Source organism: Pseudophryne corroboree, chromosome 2 (genome assembly GCF_028390025.1).
Source record: "Pseudophryne corroboree isolate aPseCor3 chromosome 2, aPseCor3.hap2, whole genome shotgun sequence".
Classification (NCBI taxonomy): domain Eukaryota; kingdom Metazoa; phylum Chordata; class Amphibia; order Anura; family Myobatrachidae; genus Pseudophryne; species Pseudophryne corroboree.
Window position 1 is genome coordinate 964,979,346 of NC_086445.1, and position 21,973 is coordinate 965,001,318.

Here is a 21,973-nt window from a genome sequence, read left to right on the forward strand (position 1 = left end):
GCTGATTGACAAAAGAATATTTGAGCCGCTTTATGAAAGATTCATTGTTGCCCAGGATTCAGCTTAATAAATAAACAAGACGGCACTTGGTGTAATTTGCGAATGGAAATGAAATATACAGCAGACCTGCACATATAGTAGAGCTTCATAATATTATGTTTAGGAGTGGCGACCTCCAATAATTTTGATTTTACCACTTTTTTTTAACTTGCATATTCTTTAAAACGAAGGGATCGTAATACTGTCCGTTCTCTGCTAATCTAGAAGTTGAGTGTAAACATAAATAAGTGGGAACATTGACTATAAAGTACATAGAAGTTTTTTTTTCTGGTCATATTGGGCGGTATTCAATTCTTTTCACCCCTTTCCACACCCATTCTGTTTCTGTTGACGGGAGTGGTATAATCATTTCAGCTCGCTACCCCTGGGGCAGTGAGGGCGCCCGACCCTTCACACAGCAAAACCTGATTACTATGGGTGCAATATGTGCGATAACGGAGATCACTTTAGAAAGGAGATTGGGTGTGATATATCATTTGAATACCGCCCATTAAGTCTTCATTGAATTTATGTGGAATATACGAAAGTAAAACTGGATTAGATTTTTTTTATACTGTTGCATGTACTGACAAAAGTATTTTCTTTTTTACAGACTTATCATAGATACCATACCTGCCTTTTCCTTTTTGTTTTTTACAGAATTTTAGTAAATAATTATTAATGGTGATTTGTGGCAGTTTATTTACAATAAATTATTATTTTTATTATTATTATTATTATTATTATTATTAACTATTTACAGTTCTGTCATTCACCTGCTCCCCCATGGTTGTAGACATCTGCTTTTCCGGTTGTATGGCGCATCGATTTCTGGACGCTGTCCCACTCCCTCTTTACTCGCAGTGGTAGACTAGCAGAGGGGGGCCAGCTCCTACTGTGCATGATGGAACAGGCCATAACCAATTATTATAATTAATTAATACTATCGTAACTTTTTTCTCAAGGTACCCAATGCTACCGAATAATGGCTCCTTTTTTTCCTGTAACAGGGAGACACCTGGCCACAAGATCACAGCAAGCCAGAGGTGAGTTTAAGTTACAGTATATAGGGGTATTCAATTTAAGTCGGAACTGCCGTCTTGTCGGAAAGACTGCGATTTCCGACTTTTTTAGATCGGATACTGTTTCGACCTATTCAATTGGGCTGCCGTTTTTCCAACAGGTCAGTAATTCCGACTTGTCAGAAAACACGTGGATCGGTGCATTAGCCGCCGACCCGCGTGTTTTGTTGGATTTATGGCCAAATCCAGCAGGTTTTAGCCCCATTTCCGACAATGTCAATCCGACTTTGAAAAGAGTCGAATTGGCATTGTCGGGAACGGGCAAATCCTGTCGGATTTGGCCGCTAATTGAATGCTCAAATGTGGGATCCTTTCCATTGGAAAGGATCTGACCTCAATTGAATATACCCCATAGTATCTATAGCTTTTGTCATACAAAAAAGCATTGATTATTATTGTATTCTATTTATAAATTGCTGGCATATTACACAATTTACTACAAATAAGACACCCGTGAGAATGCAGACGGAACACAGAAGCTTTTATTATTTATTGTCCTTTATTTAGAAGGCCCCATAAGGGTTCTGCAGTTCTTACACAGTACATAAATAAATGGGCAAAACAAGAAAAACAGTGACTTATAGTACAAGACAATGAAGGACAAATACATGGTATATAAACATTGCTGCATCAGCGGACATGACACTGAAACCATCAGGGTGGCAGATACCAAGAGTTAGGTGCCATTGTAGGGAGTGGGCCATGCTAAATCTTGGAGGTAGGAGTTGGAGGAACTAATCAGTAGGCAGAGCTGTCTTTTCGTATGGGTTCAGTGTGCTGTTTCCCAAGGGCCCCATAAGTATAAGGGCCCTAGGCTGATAGCTGAGGGTCCCCTTTTTACAGGGGTACCAGATTTTTGAAAATTGAGCCTGGGGAACTGGAGATAAACGACTTCAAAGCAGTGGTCCACATCCAAGCTGTTAATTGCTCTTTCAAGCCAGATATCTTGGGTTCTGTCTGACGTAGGGTTTTTCTGAGGGTATACAGTACTTCCTGAAAGATGGGAATCTCTAGTGTTTTTCCCATTGAAAGCTAAGAAATCAATTTTCAGGAACTGTAGATATCGGCAGTCAAGCAAGCTGCCCTCCCACCGGAAAATGATGAATATTAAGCCCACTTCACTATCCACCCCTCACTTACCTATTAAACACCCCCTACCACCCTGGAAGTCATTTACCGAAGCTTCTTCATTCAGCCCAATGCCCCCTTCTACAGTTTAGTGTTCTTCCTCCCACCCAATCTCCCACCATCTGTGCAGTAAAGGAGTAAGTAGCAAAAATGACTGCTCCAGGTCCTGCATGCTGAGCTGAAGGTAGAACACCATCTACCCCACCCCTACAGTTGGGGGATGGGTAGGAGCCCCAGTGCACTGCTTGCCCAGGGGCCTACACTGCTGTTAAGATGGCCCTGTTAGCAGAGCGAAGAGGACGGGTGGGAGTGTTTAGGGAGATAAGGTCAGAGATATAAATGGGAGAGGAGGGTGATAGCTTTAAAAGTGAGTGTAAGAATCTTGCATTGGATTCAGAAGGGGAAGGGGAGCCTGTGTATGGCTTATATGAGTGGGGAGGTAGATATAGTATGTTTGGAGAGAAATATGAGCCAGGAAGCAGCATTGAGGATAGAGTGGAGTGGATAGAGGCAGTTGTCATGGAGGCCAGGCAGGGTCGGTGCAAGGACCCTCTGCACCCTAGGCAAACCTTCAGCCTAGCGCCCCCTAACCTGCAACCCCTGCCTCACTCCCTCCCGGAGGGGCGATGCAGGTGGCCACTAGGTGGGCTGTGGTGAATTGCAGCATTATACATATGTGCTGGGCGGCCCCCAGCATGTTAGGAGATGGACGCAGATGCAGCAAATTGTGTCCATCTCTGAAAAACCCCTTAATCAGTCTCCTGGCAACCAGTGTGCAGACCAGGAGTCATTGTGCTGGGCTAGAGGTTTCCAAACGTGGTCCTCAAGGCACCATAACGATCCAGGTTTTAAATATATTCTTGGCTAAGCACAGATGGCTAAATCAATTTGACTGAAGTACTAATAATGTCACCTGTGGCCAAGCATGGATATACTTTAAACCTGAACCATTAGGGTGTCCTGGGGTTCTCATTTGGGAACATCTGTGCTATGCTATGTTCTGAGTCTTATTGCAGCTGCTGAGTTCAGAACCTTGCTTGGTTTCTTGGCTTGTGATGATTGACTATTCAGTCTATTTGACACTTTGACACTTCTTTGTGGGTTGTAATCAGTCTGATTCTGTTTGTCCTGGTAATTACTTGGATACATGTGCTCTGTGCTGCTCGGTGGAGTTCATTTATCTGTGCTAGCTGGAAAATCTACCAGCATTCAACAAGTCTGTTCTATTCAGAAAACCTGTCAGCGTTTCCTCACTGTGCAAGTTACCTGTGTTCTTTGGTAGGTCTGCCAGCATGTCTCAACAGTGCAATTAATCTGTACTATTCAGAAAACCTGTTACTTTTCAGCATTTATCTACTGTGCAAATTAACTGTGATATTTGGAAGATCTGCCCAGCACATCTCTGCATTGCAATTATTTGTGCTATTTAGAAACCTTTTAGCATACTCTTGAGCATAAACTTCCAGTGCACTTCTGAAGATCCATTTAGCTGTTTTCTATATTTAGTTTTAGTATTATCTGGTTATTCCTATTTAGTTGGCTATTCAGCTATGGCATTTAGTTATTAGTGACATTCACTTAAATTATACATTTAGCTAGTGCTTTTAATTCGTTATGCCATTTAGTCTTTCTGAATGTCCTGTTTACTTTAAACATACTGTATGTGTCTGTGATTTTGAGCCTGTACTACTTGGAATTAAAGTCCTGGCGGCAGCTGAGTACCAGTGAAAGATGGTAGTTCTAGGAAAGGTGGTTGTTATAGGTGTAGTACTTGGCAAGTTGGTTCTGCAGGCTCAGGATTATGGTAGGCACTTTTCTCTGATGTCCTAGTGGATGCTGGGAGCTCCGTAAGGACCATGGGGAATAGACGGGCTCCGCAGGAGACTGGAAAAGATTAGGTACTATCTGGTGTGCACTGGCTCCTCCCTCTATGCCCCTCCTCCAGACCTCAGTTAGAATCTGTGCCCGGCCAGAGCTGGGTGCTCCTAGTGGGCTCTCCTGAGCTTACTAGTAAAGAAAGTATTTATTAGGTTTTTTATTTTCAGTGAGCTTCTGCTGGCAACAGACTCACTGCTACGTGGGACTAAGGGGAGAGAAGCAAACCTACCTGCTTGCAGCTAGCTTGTGCTTCTTAGGCTACTGGACACCATTAGCTCCAGAGGGTTCGAACACAGGCACCTGTCCTCGATCGTCCGTTCCCGGAGCCGCGCCGCCGTCCCCCTCGCAGAGCCAGAAGAACAGAAGCTGGAAGACGACGAAATCGGCGGCAGAAGACTCCTGTCTTCATTTAAGGTAGCGCACAGCACCGCAGCTGTGCGCCATTGCTCCCAGCACACTTACACACTCCGGTCACTGTAGGGTGCAGGGCGCTGGGGGGGGGGGGGGGGGGACGCCCTGGGCAGCAATTGAAGTACCTTTTGGCAATAAAAATACATATATACAGTCTGGCACTGTATATATGTAAAAAACCCCGCCATTTTTTTACACAGAAAGCGGGACAGAAGCCCGCCACTGAGGGGGCGGGGCCTTCTTCCTCAGCACACCAGCGCCATTTTCTCTTCACAGCTCCGCTGGAAGCAGCTCCCCAGGCTCTACCCTGCAGTATCCAGGTACAAGAAGGGTAAAAAAGAGAGGGGGGGCACATAAATTTAGGCGCAAATAAAACATATAAGGCAGCTATTGGGTAATCACTTATTATAAGTGAAAATCCCTGTGTTATATAGCGCTGTGGTGTGTGCTGGCATACTCTCTCTCTGTCTCCCCAAAGGACTTTGTGGGGTCCTGTCCTCAGTCTGAGCATTCCCTGTGTGTGTGCGGTGTGTCGGTACGGCTGTGTCGACATGTTTGATGAGGAGGGTTACGTGGAGGCGGTGCAAGGGCAGATAAGTGTGGTGTCGCCCCCGTCGGGGCCGACACCTGATTGGATGGATATGTGGAAGGTCTTAAACGACAATGTAAGCTCCTTACATAAAAGGTTTGATGACGCTGCAGCCTTGGGACAGCCGGGGTCTCAGCCCGCGCCTGCCCAGGCGACTCAGAAACCGTCAGGGGCTCATAAACGCCCTCTATCTCAGATGGTTGACACAGATGTCGACACGGAGTCCGACTCAAGTGTCGACGATGATGAGGCACATTTACAGTCTAAAATGACCAAGGCCATCCGATACATGATTATTGCAATGAAAGATGTATTACACATTTCTGAGATTAACCCTGTTAATACCAAGAGGGTTTATATGTTTGGGGAGAAAAAGCAGCCAGTGACTTTTCCCCCATCTGATGAATTAAATGAATTATGTGAAGAAGCGTGGAGTTCCCCTGATAAGAAACTAGTGATTTCTAAGAGGTTACTGATGGCGTACCCTTTCCCGCTGACACGCTTATCTAAAAAGGATACGGCCGCCCTAAAGGAGCCTGCGGATAGAAAGCAGGAAGCTATCCTGAAGTCAGTGTATACACACTCTGGTACTCTACTGAGACCTGCTATTGCTTCAGCCTGGATGTGTAGTGCTGTAGCAGCATGGACAGATACTCTGTCAGACGACATAGATTCCCTCGACAGGGATACTGTTTTGCTAACCCTGGGCCATATAAAAGACGTCGTCTTATATATGCGGGATGCTCAGAGGGACATTTGCCTGCTGGGCTCTAGAATTAATGCTATGTCCATTTCTGCCAGGAGGGTCTTATGGACTCGGCAATGGACAGGAGATGCTGATTCTAAAAAACACATGGAGGTTTTTCCTTATAAGGGTGAGGAATTGTTTGGGGATGGTCTATCGGACCTCGTGTCCACAGCGACAGCTGGAAAGTCGACTTTCTTGCCTCAGGTTTCCTCACAGCCTAAGAAAGCACCGTATTATCAAATGCAGTCCTTTCGTTCTCAGAAAGGCAAGAGGGTCAGGGGCGCATCCTTTCTTGCCAGAGGCAGGGGTAGAGGTAAGAAGCTGCACCATGCAGCCAGTTCCCAGGAACAAAAGTCCTCCCCTGCTTCCACTAAGTCCACCGCATGACGTTGGGGCTCCACAGGCGGAGCCAGGTGCGGTGGGGGCGCATCTCCGAAACTTCAGCAACCAGTGGGTTCGCTCACAGGTGGATCTCTGGGCTGTACAAATTGTATCTCAGGGATACAAGCTGGAATTCGAAGCGACTCCCCCCCGTCGTTACCTCAAATCAGCCTTGCCAGCTTCCCCCATGGAAAGGGAGGTAGTACTGGCGGCAATTCACAAGCTGTACCTCCAGCAAGTGATTATCAGGGTCCCCCTCCTTCAACAGGGAAGGGGTTACTATTCCACAATGTTTGTGGTACCGAAACCGGACGGTTCGGTGAGACCCATTCTGAATTTAAAATCCTTGAAAAATTATATAAAGAAATTCAAGTTCAAAATGGAATCGCTCAGAGCGGTTATTGCAAGCCTGGAAGAGGGGGATTTTATGGTGTCGCTGGACATCAAGGATGCTTACTTGCATGTCCCCATTTACCCACTTCACCAGTAGTACCTTAGGTTTGTGGTACAGGACTGTCATTACCAGTTCCAGACGTTGCCGTTTGGCCTGTCCACGGCACCGAGGATATTTACCAAGGTAATGGCCGAAATGATGATACTCCTTCGGAAGAAGGGAGTTATAGTTATCCCGTACTTGGACGATCTCCTCATAAAGGCGAGGTCCAGAGAGCAGTTGTTGATCAGCGTAGCACTCTCTCAGGAAGTGTTGCAACAGCACGGCTGGATTCTGAATGTTCCAAAGTCGCAGCAGATTCCTACGACGCGTATGCTTTTCCTGGGCATGATTCTGGACACAGAACAGAAGAAGGTGTTTCTCCCGGTGGAGAAGGCCCAGGAATTAGCATCTCTGGTCAGGGACCTCCTGAAACCAAAACAGGTATCGGTGCATCACTGCACGCGAGTCCTGGGAAAGATGGTGGCTTCATACGAAGCCATTCCCTTCGGCAGGTTCAAGGATCTTTCAATGGGATCTGTTGGACAAGTGGTCCGGATCGCATCTCCAGATGCATCGGTGGATCACCCTGTCCCCAAGGGACACCCTGTCTCTTCTGTGGTGGCTGCAGAGTGCTCACCTTCTCGAGGGCCGCAGGTTCGGCATACAGGACTGGGTCCTGGTGACCACGGATGCAAGCCTCCGAGGATGGGGGGCAGTCACTCAGGGAAGAAACTTCCAAGGGCTGTGGTCAAGTCTGGAGACTTCTCTACACATAAATATATTGGAACTAAGGGCCATTTACAACGCCCTGAGTCAAGCAGAGCCCCTGCTTCGAAACCGGCCAGTGCTGATTCAGTCAGACAACATCACGGCGGTCGCCCATGTAAACCGCCAGGGTGGCACAAGAAGCAGGATGGCAATGGCGGAAGCCACAAAGATTCTTCGGTGGGAGGAGAATCACATGCAAGCACTGTCAGCAGTGTTCATTCCGGGAGTGGACAACTGGGAAGTAGACTTCCTCAGCAGACACGACCTCCACCCGGGAGAGTGGGGACTTCATCAAGAAGTCTTCACACAGATTGCAAAGCGATGGGAACTGCCACAGGTGGACATGATGGCATCCCGCCTCAACAAAAAGCTAAAAAGATATTGCGCCAGGTCACGGGACCCTCAGGCGATAGCTGTGGACGCCCTAGTGACACCGTGGGTGTACCAGTCGGTATATGTGTTTCCTCCTCTTCCTCTCATACCCAAGGTACTGAGAATAGTAAGAAAGAGAGGAATAAGAACAATACTCATTGTTCCGGATTGGCCAAGAAGGACTTGGTACCCGGAACTGTAAGAAATGCGCACAGAGGACCCATGGCCTCTGCCTCTCAGACAGGACCTGCTGCAACAAGGGCCCTGTCTGTTCCAAGACTTACCGCGGCTGCGTTTGACGGCATGGCGGTTGAACGCCGGATCCTAGCGGAAAAAGGCATTCCGGATGAAGTTATTCCTACGCTGATAAAGGCTAGGAAGGACGTGACAGCAAAGCATTATCACCGTATATGGCGAAAATATGTTGCTTGGTGTGAGGCCAGGACGGCCCCTACAGAGGAATTCCAGCTGGGTCGATTCCTGCACTTCCTACAGTCAGGGGTGACTAGGGGCCTAAAATTGGGGTCCATAAAGGTCCAGATTTCGGCCCTATCCATTTTCTTTCAAAAAGAACTGGCTTCACTGCCTGAGGTTCAGACGTTTGTTAAGGGAGTGCTGCATATTCAGCCCCCTTTTGTGCCACCAGTGGCACCCTGGGATCTTAACGTTGTGTTGGATTTCCTGAAATCCCACTGTTTTGAGCCACTTAAGACCGTGGAACTAAAGTATCTCACGTGGAAAGTGGTAATGCTGTTGGCCTTAGCATCGGCTAGGCGTGTGTCGGAATTGGCGGCTTTGTCATGTAAAAGCCCATATCTGATCTTCCATATGGACAGGGCAGAATTGAGGACTCGTCCCCAATTTCTCCCAAAGGTGGTATCAGCGTTTCATTTGAACCAACCTATTGTGGTGCCTGCGGCTACTCGGGACTTGGAGGACTCCAAGTTGCTGGACGTAGTCAGGGGTTTGAAAATATATGTTTCCAGAACGGCTGGAGTCAGGAAGACTGACTCGCTGTTTATCCTGCATGCACCCAACAAGCTGGGTGCTCCTGCTTCAAAACAAACTATTGCTCGCTGGATCTGTAGCACGATTCAGCTGGCTCATTCTGCGGCTGGATTGCCGCATCCAAAATCAGTAAAAGCCCATTCCACAAGGAAGGTGGGCTCTTCTTGGGCGGCTGCTCGACGGGTCTCGGCTTTACAGCTTTGCCGAGCGGCTACTTGGTCGGGTTCAAACACCTTTGCAAAGTTCTACAAGTTTGATACCCTGGCTGAGGAGGACCTTGTGTTTGCTCATTCGGTGCTGCAGAGTCATCCGCACTCTCCCGCCCGTTTGGGAGCTTTGGTATAATCCCCATGGTCCTTACGGAGTTCCCAGCATCCACTAGGACGTCAGAGAAAATAAGAATTTACTCACCGGTAATTCTATTTCTCGTAGTCCGTAGTGGATGCTGGGCGCCCGTCCCAAGTGCGGACTTTCTGCAATACGTGTATATAGTTATTGCTTAAATAAGGGTTATTGTTATGAGCCATCCGTTGAGTGGGGCTCAGTTGTTGTTCATACTGTTAACTGGGTAAGGTTATCACAAGTTATACGGTGTGATTGGTGTGGCTGGTATGAGTCTTACCCTGGATTCCAAAAATCCTTTACTTGTAATGTCAGCTCTTCCGGGCACAGTTTCCCTAACTGAGGTCTGGAGGAGGGGCATAGAGGGAGTAGCCAGTGCACACCAGATAGTACCTAATCTTTTCCAGTCTCCTGCGGAGCCCGTCTATTCCCCATGGTCCTTACGGAGTTCCCAGCATCCACTACGGACTACGAGAAATAGAATTACCGGTGAGTAAATTCTTATTATAACAGCACTGCAACACTAATTGCATTAATATGGTCCTGCCTAAATGAGTTCACAGTTGGGGTAACACTTGATACATAAGGAAGCAAAATAACAATGCCAACCGGCATCTCTGTGCAGTTACGAGCACTGCACCACTGTCGATTAGATTATTAACAATGACAATCAATTTAACGCCCCTGTACAGATAGGTATTAAAGAACAACCCTGTACTTAGCCCTCATTTATATCAGAGCACTCAGATGGCTTGATTTGGACACAGCGGGAATGTCAGACACGGTGGAGTATTTTCAGAGTCAGAGTTGCAAATGAGGTGTATGGAAGACGCACGGTCTCAGAAATGCTTTGGAAACGTAGTGGGTGTACATGGGCTGTGTCAGGGAGGTGGCTTAGCCTTACTGTATGATAGTGTTATGGGAGTCGCGGGTGTGTCGGTGAAAGCGGTTTTTGCACAGAGACGCACAAAGTAGTAGAGGTGCAACCGGCACGAGTTACAGATGCAGACCCAGCTGCATCCGAATCAGGCAAAGTGTATTCTGAAAGCTTCTCTGCAGCATAGAGTAAAAGGAGTCTATGAAGTAAGCCTTGAAGAGAGATAACGTGTATGGAGATAAAGTACCAGCCAACCAGCTCCTAACTGCCATCTTACAGGCTGTGTTTTAAAAATAACAGGAGCTGGTTGGTTGGTATTTCATCTCTCTCCACTTTATATCTCGGAAAGGCTTAGTACATAGACCCCAATGTGCTTAATAAGCTCCCCCACAGAGTCCCATCATAAGGTAGTAAGAATCATCTCTCCTGAGCGCTACAGGCAATGGCGGAACTGCCACTTGTATCAATGTGTGTGTACAGATCCACTCTCATCCATTAATGATTGGACCATTGTTGTATTAAGAACACTTGTTGATCAGCTGACTTAGCCCTAACATTATTATAAATGGATTTTATTTCAGACTGTAGGAAATTCATTATTTATTACCAGTTATTTATATAGTGCACACATTTTCCGCAGCACTTTACAGAGAATATTTGCCCATTCACATCAGTCCCTGCTCCAGTGGAGCTTACAATCTATGGGGGTCATTCCGAGTTGTTCGCTCGCAAGCGGATTTTAGCAGATTTGCTCATGCTAAGCCGCGCCTACTGGGAGTGAATCTTAGCATCTTAAAATTGCGAACGATGTATTCGCAATATTGCGATTACACACCTCGTAGCAGTTTCTGAGTAGCTCCAGACTTACTCGGCATCTGCGATCATTTCACTGCTTGTCGTTCCTGGTTTGACGTCACAAACACACCCAGCGTTCGCCCAGACACTCCTCCGTTTCTCCGGCCACTCCTGCGTTTTTTCCGGAAACGGTAGCGTTTTTTCCCACACGCCCATAAAACGGCCTGTTTCCGCCCAGTAACACCCATTTCCTGTCAATCACATTACGATCGCCAGAACGATGAAAAAGCCGTGAGTAAAAATCCTAACTGCATAGCAAATTTACTTGGCGCAGTCGCAGTGCGGACATTGCGCATGCGCATTAAGCGGAAAATCGCTGCGATGCGAAGATTTTTACAGAGCGAACAACTCGGAATGACCCCCTATATTCCCTACCACATGTACACGCACACACATTCACACTAGGGTTAATTTTGTTGGGAGCCAATTAACCTATAGTATATTTTTGGAATGTGGGAGGAAACCGGAGTACCCGAAGAAAACCCATGCAAGCACGGGGAGAATATACAAACTCCACACAGTTAGGGCCATGGTGGGAATTGAACCCATGACCTCAGTGCTGTGAGGCAGTAATGCTAACCATTACACTATCCATACTGCCCCCGCTCGATAGCATGTAGCATCTATTTATGGGTATTTTTTCAATTTGCCAGCTGTCAGGTTCCTGGCGGTCAGGATACCAACGCCGGAATCCCGCCAGCCGGAATCTCTGCAAAACAGGACTATTACTACTTGTGGGTAACCACACCATCTATAGAGTGGAAATAGATCCTGTGGCGAGCGCAGCAAGCCTGCAAGTGGACTCTTTGCGCTGGCGCTGCTGCCGGCATTCTGGACATACTGTATGATTTACCAGTGGGCATGATGCCTCTGTGAGGATATGGACAGCCGGAATCTCGCCTGCTGGTAAATCGGATGTATTCCATTTCCTATTTGTGAAGTCTGAAGTAAGAGGCTTGTAGTGCAAATAATCAACATTGATTTAATAAAAACAAATGTTAATGTATTAACTATCACACACATTTCATTCAGCTTGAGGAGCTTTATTACAGATGGTATAATGGTCAGGGGTCTGCCTTATACTACATGCTGATGCCGTGATGTATTTGAATACACCATTCTAAGAGATCAGATGTTGAAGGACTAAAATAAATGTAAAAACATGATATATATAATAAGTAGAGATGTGCACCGGACATTTTTCGGGTTTTGTGTTTTGGTTTTGGATTCGGTTCCGCGGCCGTGTTTTGGATTCGGACGCGTTTTGGCAAAACCTCCCTGAAAATTTTTTGTCGGATTCGGGTGTGTTTTGGATTCGGGTGTTTTTTTTTTACAAAAAAACTCTCAAAAACAGCTTAAATCATAGAATTTGGGGGTCATTTTGATCCCATAGTATTATTAACCTCAATAACCATAATTTCCACTAATTTCCAGTCTATTCTGAACACCTCACAATATTATTTTTAGTCATAAAATTTGCACCGAGGTCGCTGGATGACTAAGCTAAGCGACCCAAGTGGCCGACACAAACACCTGGCCCATCTAGGAGTGGCACTGCAGTGTCAGACAGGATGGCACTTCAAAAAATAGTCTCCAAACAGCACATGATGCAAAGAAAAAAAAAAGGTGCACCAAGGTCGCTGTGTGACTAAGCTAAGCGACCCAAGTGGCCGACACAAACACCTGGCCCATCTAGGAGTGGCACTGCAGTGTCAGACAGGATGGCAGATTTAAAAAATAGTCCCCAAACAGCACATGATGCAAAGAAAAAAGGAGGTGCACCAAGGTCGCTGGATGGTTAAGCTAAGCGACCCAAGTGGGCGACACAAACAACTGGCCCATCTAGGAGTGGCACTGCAGTGTCAGACAGGATGGCACTTCAAAAAATAGTCCCCAAACAGCACATGATGCAAAGATAAATTAAAGAAAAAAAGAGGTGCAAGATGGAATTGTCCCACCCACCCTTATGTTGTATAAACAGGACATGCACACTTTAACAAACCCATCATTTCAGCGACAGGGTCTGCCACATGACTGTGACTGAAATGACTGGTTGGTTTGGGCCCCCACCAAAAAAGGAGCAATCAATCTCTCCTTACACAAACTGGCTCTACAGAGGCAAGATGTCCACCTCCTCCTCATCGTCCGATTCCTCACCCCTTTCACTGTGTACATCCCCCTCCTCACAGATTATTAATTCGTCCCCACTCGAATCCACCATCTCAGGTCCCTGTGTACTTTCTGGAGGCAATTGCTGGTGAATGTCTCCACGGAGGAATTGATTATAATTCATTTTAATGAACATCATCTTCTCAACATTTTCTGGAAGTAACCTCGTACGCCGATTGCTGACAAGGTGAGCGGCTGTACTAAACACTCTTTCGGAGTACACACTGGAGGGGGGGCAACTTAGATAAAATAAAGTCAGTTTGTGCAAGGGCCTCCAAATTGCCTCTTTTTCCTGCCAGTATACGTACGGACTGTCTGACGTGCCTACTTGGATGCGGTCACTCATATAATCCTCCACCATTCTTTCAATGGTGACAGAATCATATGCAGTGACAGTAGACGACATGTCAGTAATCGTTGGCAGGTCCTTCAGTCCGGACCAGATGTCAGCACTCGCTCCAGACTGCCCTGCATCACCGCCAGCGGGTGGGCTCGGAATTCTTAGCCTTTTCCTCGCAGCCCCAGTTGCGGGAGAATGTGAAGGAGGAGCTGTTGACGGGTCACGTTCCGCTTGACTTGATAATTTTCTCACCAGCAGGTCTTTGAACCTCTGCAGACTTGTGTCTGCCGGAAAGAGAGATCCAACGTAGGTTTTAAATCTAGGATCGAGCACGGTGGCCAAAATGTAGTGCTCTGATTTCAACAGATTGACCACCCGTGAATCCTGGTTAAGCGAATTAAGGGCTCCATCCACAAGTCCCACATGCCTAGCGGAATTGCTCTGTTTTAGCTCCTCCTTCAATGTCTCCAGCTTCTTCTGCAAAAGCCTGATGAGGGGAATGACCTGACTCATTCTGGCAGTGTCTGAACTGACTTCACATGTGGCAAGTTCAAAGGGTTGCAGAATCTTGCACAATGTTGAAATCATTCTCCACTGCGCTTGAGTCAGGTGCATTCCCCCTCCTTTGCCTATATCGTGGGCAGATGTATAGGCTTGAATGGCCTTTTGCTGCTCCTCCATCCTCTGAAGCATATAGAGGGTTGAATTCCACCTCGTTACCACCTCTTGCTTCAGATGATGGCGGGGCAGGTTCAGGAGTGTTTGCTGGTGCTCCAGTCTTCAGCACGCAGTGGCTGAATGCCGAAAGTGGCCCGCAATTCTTCGGGCCACAGACAGCATCTCTTGCATTTTTCAAATAATTCTGCACCACCGAATTCAATGTATGTGCAAAACATTGGACGTGCTGGAATTTGCCCACATGTAATGCACACACAATACTGGTGGCATTGTCCGATGTCACAAATCCCCAGGAGAGTCCAATTGGGGTAAGCCATTCTGCGATGATCTTCCTCAGTTTCCGTAAGAGGTTGTCAGCTGTGTGCCTCTTATAGAAAGCGGTGATACAAAGCGTAGCCTGCCTAGGAACGAGTTGGCGTTTGCGAGATGCTGCTACTGGTGCCGCTGCTGCTGTTCTTGCTGCTGGAGGCAATACATCTACCCAGTGGGCTGTCAGTTATATAGTCCTTAGTCTGCCCTGCTCCACTTGTCCGCATATCCGTGGTTAAGTGGACATTGGGTACAACTGCATTTTTTAGGACACTGGTGACTCTTTTTCTGAGTTCTGTGTACATTCTCGGTATCGCCTGCCTAGAGAAATGGAACCTAGATGGTATTTGGTATCGGGGACACAGTACCTCAAGCAAATCTCTAGTTTCCTGTGAATTAACGGTGGATACCGGAAACACGTTTAACACCACCCAGGCTGCCAAGGCCTGAGTTATCCGCTTTGCAGCAGGATGACTGCTGTGATATTTCATCTTCCTCGCAAAGGACTGTTGGACAGTCAGTTGCTTACTGGAAGTAGTACAAGTGGTCTTCCGACTTCCCCTCTGGGATGACGATCCACTCCCAGCAGCAACAACAGCAGCGCCAGCAGCAGTAGGCATTACACTCAAGGATGCATCGGAGGAATCCCAGGCAGGAGAGGACTCGTCAGACTTGACAGTGACATGGCCTGCAGGACTATTGGCTTTCCTGTCTAAGGAGGAAATTGACACTGAGGGTGGTGTGGTTTGCAGGAGCTTGGTTACAAGAGGAAAGGATTTAGTTGGAGGTGGACTGCTTCCGCTGTCACCCAAAGTTTTTAAACTTGTCAATGACTTCTGATGAATGCGCTCCAGGTGACGTATAAGGGAGGAAGTTCCTACGTGGTTAACGTCCTTACCTCTACTTATTACAGCTTGACAAAGGCAACACACGGCTTGACACCAGTTGTCCGCATTTCTGTTGAAATAATTCCACACCGAAGAGGTGACTTTTTTTGTAATTTGACCAGGCATGTCAATGGCCATATTCGTCCCACGGACAACAGGTGTCTCCCCGGGTGCCTGACTTAAACAAACCACCTCACCATCAGAATCCTCCTTGTCAATTTTCTCCTCAGCGCCAGCAAGACCCATATCCTCATCCTGGTGTACTTCAACAGTGACATCTTCAATTTGACTATCAGGAACTGGACTGCTCCTTCCAGCACTTGCAGGGGGCGTGCAAATGGTGGAAGGCGCCACCTCTTCCCGTCCAGTGTTAGGAAGGTCAGGCATCGCAACCGACACAATTGGACTCTCCTTGGGGATTTGTGATTTAGAAGAACGCACAGTTCTTTTCTGTGCTTTTGCCAGCTTAAGTCTTTTCATTTTTCTAGCGAGAGGATGAGTGCTTCCATCCTCATGTGAATCTGAACCACTAGCCATGAACATAGGCCAGGGTCTCAGCCGTTCCTTGCCACTCCGTGTCGTAAATGGCATATTGGCAAGTTTACGCTTCTCCTCAGACGCTTTTAATTTAGATTTTTGGGTCATTTTACTGAACTTTTGTTTTTTGGATTTTACATGCTCTCTACTATGACATTGGGCATCGGCCTTGGCAGACGACGTTGATGGCATTTCATCGTCTCGGCCATGACTAGTGGCAGCAGCTTCAGCATGAGGTGGAAGTGGATCTTGATCTTTCCCTATTTTATCCTCCACATTTTTGTTCTCCATTTTTTAATGTGTGGAATTATATGCCAGTAATATATCAATAGCAATGGCCTACTGTACCGTACTGCTATATATTATATACTGGTGGTCAGCAAAATTATGCACTGTCCTCCTACTATATATACTGCGCACAACAACTAAAATGCACCACAGGTATGGATGGATAGTATACTTGACGACACAGAGGTAGGTAGAGCAGTGGACTACTGTACCGTACTGCTATATATTATATACTGGTGGTCAGCAAAATTATGCACTGTCCTCCTACTATACATACTGTGCACAACAACTAAAATGCACCACAGGTATGGATGGATAGTATACTTGACGACACAGAGGTAGGTAGAGCAGTGGACTACTGTACCGTACTGCTATATATTATATACTGGTGGTCAGCAAAATTATACACTGTCCTCCTACTACTGCGCAAAACTTAAATGCACCACAGGTATGGATGGATAGTATACTTGACGACACAGAGGTAGGTAGAGCAGTGGACTACTGTACCGTACTGACATAGTACTGGTAGTCACTGGTCAGCAAAATTCTGCACTGTCCTCCTACTATATACTACAATGCAGCACAGATATGGAGCGTTTTTCAGGCAGAGAACGTAGATATTTTCAGCACACTGAGCACAGATATTTGCAAGCACACTGAGCACAGATATTTGCAGCACACTGAGCACAGATATTTGCAGCACACTGAACACAGAAACTGAGAGAACGCTGCCACGTCCTCTCCCTATCATCTCCAAAGCACGAGTGAAAATGGCGGCGACGCGCGGCTCCTTATATAGAATAAGAATCTCGCGAGAATCCGACAGCGGGATGATGACGTCCGGGCGCGCTCGGGTTAACCGAGCAAGGCGGGAAGATTCGAGTCCACCTCGGAACCGTGTAAAATGGGTGAAGTTCGGGGGGGTTCGGATTCCGAGGAACCGAACCCGCTCATCACTAATAATAAGATACATCTTATAAGCTGACAGTACAGAAGATGAGTAGTTACTATTAGAGGCTTGGTATACAGTTTGGATTGCAAGCTGATGCAGAGACAATGAAAGTGAAAGTGTTTGCTTCTGGAGTGCAGAGTAAGCATTTGCAATAGCATTTTCATTAGTCCACTGGTAAATGCAGATCTCTTCACTAATACCCCTTTTCAATCTATGAGCACGGTCGCAGCCGGGAGCCTGACACGGGTGCTACCCGGCTGCGGCCCGTGCTCAGCCCCCTTTCTCATTAGCAGTCACCAACCCGGCATATTGCCGGGTTGGTGACGCTGCTAGTGACGCGGCAGGGGCGGCGCTGGGAGATCACATGATCTCCCAGCGCCACCCTTCCATACCCGTTTACACTACAACCCTACCCGGATCATTCCCGTGTCCTACCCAGGTATTTACCCGGGTAGGATTCACGGGTCACTTGATCCGGGTTTTTGCGGGGGGACACTTTCCACTTGCAAAAAACACGGGTAAATGCGCGCCCCCGTGCATTTACCCGTGTTTTTTGAGCTAGTGGAAAACGGGTATAATTAGTCAGTATTTACTGTATACATCAACCATATCTGGAGTAGAGATGAGCGGGTTCGGTTCCTCGGAATCCGAACCCGCCCGAACTTCAGTTTTTTTTACACGGGTCCGAGCGACTCGGATCTTCCCGCCTTGCTCGGTTAACCCGAGCGCGCCCGAACGTCATCATCACGCTGTCGGATTCTCGCGAGGCTCGGATTCTATCGTGAGACTCGGATTCTATATAAGGAGCCGCGCGTCGCCGCCATTTTTCACACGTGCATTGAGATTCATAGGGAGAGGACGTGGCTGGCGTCCTCTCCGTTTTATAGAGATTCGAGAAGAGAGTGAGACAGAGAGAGACACAGTAGTAATTTGGGGAGCATTAGGAGGAGTACTACTACTACTAGTACTTGCTGAAGTGATAGAGAGAGATAGTGTGACTGTATTATCTGACTTGTGGGGGAGACACTGACAGTGGGGAGCAGTTAGAGTCTGAGAGCAGGACTCAGGACTCAGGAGTACATATAACGTACAGTGCACACTTTTGCTGCCAGAATGCCAGCCACACTGCCATTGTTTGTGACCACACTGACCACCAGTATAATATATATTGTGATTGTCTGCTTAGGACTCAGGAGTACTACTTGCAAGTTGCTGATAGTGTGACCAGTGACCTGACCACCAGTTTAATAATCACCACCAGTTTATGAGTTTGATATATATATATATATATATATATATATAATTGTATATAATATATATATAATATTGTATACCACCTAGCACCTACCCGTGTTTTTTTTTTCTTTCTTCTTTATACATGCTACTATAGTAGCTTACTGTAGCAGTCTGCGGTGCTGCTGAGCTGACAGTGTCCAGCAGGTCCGTCATCAGTCATTACATAATAAATATATAATATATACCTGTCCGGCTGCAGTACTAGTGATATTATATATACATATATATTGATTTCATCTCATTATCATCCAGTCTATATTATCAGCAGACACAGTACGTTAGTCCACGGCTGTAGCTACCTCTGTGTCGGCACTCGGCAGTCCATCCATAATTGTATACCACCTACCCGTGGTTGTTTTTTTTTTCTTTCTTCTTTATACATACTACTATAGTAGCTTACTGTAGCAGTCTGCAGTGCTGCTGAGCTGACAGTGTCCAGCAGGTCCGTCATCAGTCATTACATAATAAATATATAATATATACCTGTCCGGCTGCAGTACTAGTGATATTATATATACATATATATTGATTTCATCTCATTATCATCCAGTCTATATTATCAGCAGACACAGTACGTTAGTCCACGGCTGTAGCTACCTCTGTGTCGGCACTCGGCAGTCCATCCATAATTGTATACCACCTACCCGTGGTTGTTTTTTTTTTTCTTTCTTCTTTATACATACTACTATAGTAGCTTACTGTAGCAGTCTGCGGTGCTGCTGAGCTGACAGTGTCCAGCAGGTCCGTCATCAGTCATTACATAATAAATATATAATATATACCTGTCCGGCTGCAGTACTAGTGATATTATATATACATATATATTGATTTCATCTCATTATCATCCAGTCTATATTAGCAGCAGACACAGTACGGTAGTCCACGGCTGTAGCTACCTCTGTGTCGGCACTCGGCAGTCCATCCATAAGTATACTAGTATCCATCCATCTCCATTGTTTACCTGAGGTGCCTTTTAGTTGTGCCTATTAAAATATGGAGAACAAAAATGTTGAGGTTCCAAAATTAGGGAAAGATCAAGATCCACTTCCACCTCGTGCTGAAGCTGCTGCCACTAGTCATGGCCGAGACGATGAAATGCCAGCAACGTCGTCTGCCAAGGCCGATGCCCAATGTCATAGTACAGAGCATGTAAAATCCAAAACACCAAATATCAGTAAAAAAAGGACTCCAAAACCTAAAATAAAATTGTCGGAGGAGAAGCGTAAACTTGCCAATATGCCATTTACCACACGGAGTGGCAAGGAACGGCTGAGGCCCTGGCTTATGTTCATGGCTAGTGGTTCAGCTTCACATGAGGATGGAAGCACTCAGCCTCTCGCTAGAAAAATGAAAAGACTTAAGCTGGCAAAAGCACCGCAAAGAACTGTGCGTTCTTCGAAATCCCAAATCCACAAGGAGAGTCCAATTGTGTCGGTTGCGATGCCTGACCTTCCCAACACTGGACGTGAAGAGCATGCGCCTTCCACCATTTGCACGCCCCCTGCAAGTGCTGGAAGGAGCACCCGCAGTCCAGTTCCTGATAGTCAGATTGAAGATGTCAGTGTTGAAGTACACCAGGATGAGGAGGATATGGGTGTTGCTGGCGCTGGGGAGGAAATTGACCAGGAGGATTCTGATGGTGAGGTGGTTTGTTTAAGTCAGGCACCCGGGGAGACACCTGTTGTCCGTGGGAGGAATATGGCCATTGACATGCCTGGTGAAAATACCAAAAAAATCAGCTCTTCGGTGTGGAAGTATTTCAACAGAAATGCGGACAACAGGTGTCAAGCCGTGTGTTGCCTTTGTCAAGCTGTAATAAGTAGGGGTAAGGACGTTAACCACCTCGGAACATCCTCCCTTATACGTCACCTGCAGCGCATTCATAATAAGTCAGTGACAAGTTCAAAAACTTTGGGTGACAGCGGAAGCAGTCCACTGACCAGTAAATCCCTTCCTCTTGTAACCAAGCTCACGCAAACCACCCCACCAACTCCCTCAGTGTCAATTTCCTCCTTACCCAGGAATGCCAATAGTCCTGCAGGCCATGTCACTGGCAATTCTGACGAGTCCTCTCCTGCCTGGGATTCCTCCGATGCATCCTTGAGTGTAATGCCTACTGCTGCTGGCGCTGCTGTTGTTGCTGCTGGGAGTCGATCGTCATCCCAGAGGGGAAGTCGTAAGCCCACTTGTACTACTTCCAGTAAGCAATTGACTGTCCAACAGTCCTTTGCGAGGAAGATGAAATATCACAGCAGTCATCCTGCTGCAAAGCGGATAACTGAGGCCTTGACAACTATGTTAGTGTTAGACGTGCGTCCGGTATCCGCCGTTAGTTCACAGGGAACTAGACAATTTCTTGAGGTAGTGTGCCCCCGTTACCAAATACCATCTAGGTTCCACTTCTCTAGGCAGGCGATACCGAGAATGTACACGGACGTCAGAAAAAGACTCACCAGTGTCCTAAAAAATGCAGTTGTACCCAATGTCCACTTAACCACGGACATGTGGACAAGTGGAGCAGGGCAGGGTCAGGACTATATGACTGTGACAGCCCACTGGGTAGATGTATGGACTCCCGCCGCAAGAACAGCAGCGGCGGCACCAGTAGCAGCATCTCGCAAACGCCAACTCTTTCCTAGGCAGGCTACGCTTTGTATCACCGCTTTCCAGAATACGCACACAGCTGAAAACCTCTTACGGCAACTGAGGAAGATCATCGCGGAATGGCTTACCCCAATTGGACTCTCCTGTGGATTTGTGGCATCGGACAACGCCAGCAATATTGTGTGTGCATTAAATATGGGCAAATTCCAGCACGTCCCATGTTTTGCACATACCTTGAATTTGGTGGTGCAGAATTTTTTTAAAAACGACAGGGGTGTGCAAGAGATGCTGTCGGTGGCCAGAAGAATTGCGGGACACTTTCGGCGTACAGGCACCACGTACAGAAGACTGGAGCACCACCAAAAACAACTGAACCTGCCCTGCCATCATCTGAAGCAAGAAGTGGTAACGAGGTGGAATTCAACCCTCTATATGCTTCAGAGGTTGGAGGAGCAGCAAAAGGCCATTCAAGCCTATACAATTCAGCACGATATAGGAGGTGGAATGCACCTGTCTCAAGCGCAGTGGAGAATGATTTCAACATTGTGCAAGGTTCTGATGCCCTTTGAACTTGCCACACGTGAAGTCAGTTCAGACACTGCCAGCCTGAGTCAGGTCATTCCCCTCATCAGGCTTTTGCAGAAGAAGCTGGAGACATTGAAGGAGGAGCTAACACAGAGCGATTCCGCTAGGCATGTGGGACTTGTGGATGGAGCCCTTAATTCGCTTAACAAGGATTCACGGGTGGTCAATCTGTTGAAATCAGAGCACTACATTTTGGCCACCATGCTCGATCCTAGATTTAAAGCCTACCTTGGATCTCTCTTTCCGGCAGACACAAGTCTGCTGGGGTTCAAAGACCTGCTGGTGAGAAAATTGTCAAGTCAAGCGGAACGCGACCTGTCAACATCTCCTCCTTCACATTCTCCCGCAACTGGGGGTGCGAGGAAAAGGCTCAGAATTCCGAGCCCACCCGCTGGCGGTGATGCAGGGCAGTCT

At 46.9% G+C, this 21,973-nt stretch overlaps 1 long non-coding RNA gene across 1 annotated transcript in view; it reads left to right on the forward strand.

Moving 5' to 3' along the window:
- The window catches only part of LOC135050156 (uncharacterized), an 876,439-nt gene that overhangs the window by 88,398 nt on the left and 766,068 nt on the right, over nt 1-21,973 (forward strand). Inside the window, exon 2 of the long non-coding RNA XR_010241558.1 lies at nt 1,050-1,085. This is a non-coding gene — a long non-coding RNA (uncharacterized LOC135050156). The remainder of the gene's footprint in view (nt 1-1,049; nt 1,086-21,973) is intronic.